Below are 4,202 nucleotides of genomic sequence, written 5' to 3'. Positions count from 1 at the left end.
TATGTTCATAAACTAGAAATTAAAAAAAAAAGATTGCGAAGCAAAATTAAACTATCCAATATTTTGTCCCTAGCGCTTCTTGTTTCTTTGGCGCTAACATCTTACCAAATACATCAAAATTAAATATCACATAGAAGAAGGGGACGAGGTAGGAAAATGAACGCTCTGCAGAACAATTCGTTGCGCAAAAACAGTTTTTTTTAGCGAATAGACTGCGCGAGTATTTGATGTGCGTGGGATATTCTTTTCATAATGTGCGAAAAAATTAGATTACGCGTAACTAACAAAAACGAATAACGCGTGTTAAAATTTTGTACCGCCTTTTCCTACAGAATGATAAAAGTAAAGAGCGCAATACAAAATCACACTTTTAGCAGTATTCTGAAAGATATGTAATACATCGAGTTGTACAACCCGCAGAAGTTGGTCCTAACGTTAACGATTTCGTAAATGACCTTACAACAAAGCAGTATTTTTTTCACGTAAAAATACCGGCAATAGAAGCCACAGAATCTGCTGGAACGAATTTCGAAAACTCACGGGAAACAATTACAATAAAAACAAACAAATCAAAACAGTTTTTTTTTACTTCATCAAGATTTAATAAATAGCTTCAAATTTGGGCAGAAAAACAATAACGGTTTCGCCTTCTTTTCACCACACGCATTAGAAGATTACATCACTCACTCCCATTGTACACAATCTAAAAGAAAAAGAAAACATTTTCATATAGTGAAGCTTCCAGTGCCTTTAAGGGATGGCCAAGTCAATGGAATTGAAAGCGCTGTTTTACATCTCATAAATAATTAAGGCTTATTCGGAAAAGTATAAAAGAAAAAACTAAACAATTTGGCAACTTTTACTAATTTTATATGCAAAGTTCCAACCATACCAACAGTTTCCAAATCTGACAAAATCATTTTAGAAGTGTTTATTTTTTCAGAATTTGATTGATGCAAGGCCAAGGGAAATTAAATAAGTTTATTGTCCTAGACCCATTCAAAAACACATGCTTCTCATCATTCAGGTGTTTTTTCAACCAACATTAATGTAATCACCCAGAGGAAATTATAATGTCTCTTGTCTGTGTTTTAGAAGCTGAGTACACAAATACACAAATATTACAAGTGCTGAACTTTGGCAATCAAAACTATGCTGAATCATGTCAATTATTAAATTCAGCACTAATAGAAAAGCACCTTGGATAGGATTCTTTGTTGGATGAATAAAATGACTGACAAATGGTTGATTGTGAATGAAATAGTAATTTTTACACAAATAATTTAAAAAAATAATGAACTTTTTTATGTGGGTTGTTCTCAAACACACGTGGGCGGTGAACAAGAAACTGTGATGTAATTTCTCTTGGTCTATTATTCCTGAGAATATTCTAAAATAAGAGGGTGTCAATAAGCTGCAAACGGCCACATACATAAGGGCGAGTTCGGGCAACTTTTCGAATTAAATTAGTGGTTGTCTTCCAAAACCGCCCGCATTTTCCCGAACTTGCCTAGAGCATTTCCAAAATTCAATTCCTTGAAACATACCTTGTGGACGATAGTTGGAAAAAGATGCTTTAAGAGAAAGGAGTTAATGAAGTTTAAAAGTTATTTATCAAGTAAATTTTATCAAAAACCATCAAAAACAGTTCTTTTAAGAACTTTGCTACCACATAGTTTATTTTATGGTCTATGCTGGTTTTTTCGGGTGAATACTTCAATTTTTTTCTAAACGCTAAACTTGCCCAAAAACGCCTGCACGTTTTACGGCATATGCAGCTTATCAGCACCCTTGCTCTAAAATTACAAGCAGTTTCGAAGATGCCCACGCCGTTTAGAGGACGTGTGCGGCTTGGGCATCCTTGGAGTTCTCTGTTTAATGACAGTTTTAATGTTTTAATGTTATTTTAAACCTTGTTCTCAGGGAGGGTGTACGGAAAACTAATTCCTATTGACAATTACATTGCTGTTGGTTTGATAGCAAAAGTGGATATTTTTTTTAATTACTGTAACAGGTTACTTATATTATAAATAAAAAACTGTGATAAAAAACGGTTGGTCGGCTCACTCTAGCACCCAGAGCTATTTGTTTTGTCTGCTCCCTAGCTACAGGTTTTCCTATATCTGGCTATCAGTTAGGTAGTAATACAGCTTCTCCATATGTATTCTACAAATTACTTTCAATTCTTGTATACAAAATTGAGCTCTAGCTACCTTTCGTGTGATTAAGCCTTACCTTGATTTGGATAAAACCAATTAAAATTGATAATATTGTATTCTTACATCTTCTTAGAAACAATAAAATAAAACACAGCTCGCCGCGTTATAATTGTACAAATTACTTCTATATTTCTTTAGAAAAGGGTACCTTACACAGGAGCTTTCCAATCCAACTAAAATCTCCAGAAAAAGCACAGCAACAAAAAAGCTTAAAATACACAAGTAAAGTCGATTAGAAACAGGACTAGCAATAAATTATTTCAAAAGAAGAAAACCGTTTTAATACTATTATTTTTCATTAAAATACAACTATAATAGTATTAGAAGCAAAATTGCAAAATAATTAATTAATTATTTATACAATAATTAGCTATAATACAAAGAAATAAGGCATATTTTGGGTCTGTAAAATATACGTGTCTAAAATGCCGACTACCGTTTCTTGTTCACGGCATATTCCTCTTAGTGTGTTCAAGTTCGGCGGACGTATAATCTGGACCAAAAGACGGGGGGGGGGGGGGGGTCAAAATCCGGGGGTGGGGGGGTACGGGCAGTACTAATTGCACTTTTTATTGGACTTATATTTTAACCCCTCGGTCCAAACTTATTTTTTTATTAGAAAAAAAATACCCTAGCTTTATGTGCTTTATGTGATACTGTGTATATACAATTCAGTTATTTTACAAAAATTACTGCTATCAATGTGCTCTCTTTAAGTGTATATGCGTGCATGAAGACAAAAATTAGACACAAAGACAAAAGTTAAAAAAGTCGCAGAAAAACTAAAAAGAACTAAATGGACGCACAGAAAATTGAAACTATAAAACTGAAAATGTGAAATAACCTTGATAGGAACATCATTATAAAATTTTGCTTTCATATATAAAAACGTTTGTTCAAAGTCAAGATTATTCCATGTATTCATTGTGTGACTCCTGGAAATAACTGTTGTGTTTGCAAAGTAACCTAACGTACAAGCGGAGCAGATTTGTAACGCTGGAGAGGACGCGTCTCACAACAACCATGTTTGGACAAACGTCACTATCTAAGCACTTTCGTACAAAAATGATTGTTTTCTTCTAGATGATGTTTTCAGTAGATGGCGGTGATAATCTGCTCTATTCTGGTGGTTGGATTCGCGTCATAATACTGGTTGAACTAATCACAGGCCAGTATTCAGGTTAAGCAGCCATTATGAAATGGTGAACACGCGAATGAGCTGAAATTCTTTATGAAGTTCCAGAACGCATCACCTCTGTTTTCAACTTAATGTTAACAGAGTTAACTGGGATAGATAAAGAGGATTCTGGATGGTCAAATAAAATCTTAACATTTCCGTTGCTTTCCTTCCACTGAATCACTACTTCCAAGCAAGCTCTCATCTGCTTCAAACTTCCCATGTTCCAAGTTTAATACAGCAGCAGAAAAAGCAATTCCTTTAATTATTTTACCTGATCATTTACAAAGGAAGCTTAGAGGTTATGGCCAAAACAATATTCTTTTTATTTTTATTTTTAACTGGGAAGAGATCAGCAAGTAAATGAAAAATTGATAATTTTCCAAATACGTAGGCAAAACTGCCTTTATTAAAGCGTCAAAATATATGATTTGCGTTGTTTTCAGGCAATATTAAAAATAAATAATAATTTTTAACGATAACGATAAAATCTAGACCCTGATAATTAAATTAAATCTCGCTTAACAAGGACTAGGAAGTAAAAATTTTGGATAAACGAGACACGAGTGCATTAATTAAAAATCTGCGAAAATCAAAAATTTTTGACCAGCTTCCACCAGGGCCATGTTCGTCTCGGCGTCCGATATGCAAAAATAGACAACATGCCCTGGGATCGAGGTTGCACGTTACCTGTTACGGACAGACACAGTCTCTGTGTTATTATAAGAGACTATTCGAGAAATCCATTTAGACAGAAGGACAATGGAAAAATAGGTTCTTTTAGATGTTTTTCTGACGTCAGCAGC

General features: G+C 34.2%; 1 long non-coding RNA gene across 1 annotated transcript; it reads right to left on the bottom strand.

The window, feature by feature from the left end:
• Positions 1–210: 210 nt before the first annotated feature.
• LOC130647297 (uncharacterized) lies at positions 211–2,694 on the bottom strand. The gene is made up of 2 exons (XR_008982844.1): positions 2,236–2,694; positions 211–703 (listed from the first exon to the last, which is right to left on the bottom strand). It is a non-coding gene; the product is annotated as an uncharacterized LOC130647297 (long non-coding RNA).
• Between the last annotated feature and the right edge of the window lie 1,508 nt (positions 2,695–4,202).

This window comes from Hydractinia symbiolongicarpus, chromosome 6 (assembly GCF_029227915.1).
Source record: "Hydractinia symbiolongicarpus strain clone_291-10 chromosome 6, HSymV2.1, whole genome shotgun sequence".
Taxonomy (NCBI): Eukaryota; Metazoa; Cnidaria; class Hydrozoa; order Anthoathecata; family Hydractiniidae; genus Hydractinia; species Hydractinia symbiolongicarpus.
Note: the sequence above shows the minus strand (reverse complement) of the source record. Positions and strands in the feature narration are given on the sequence as shown.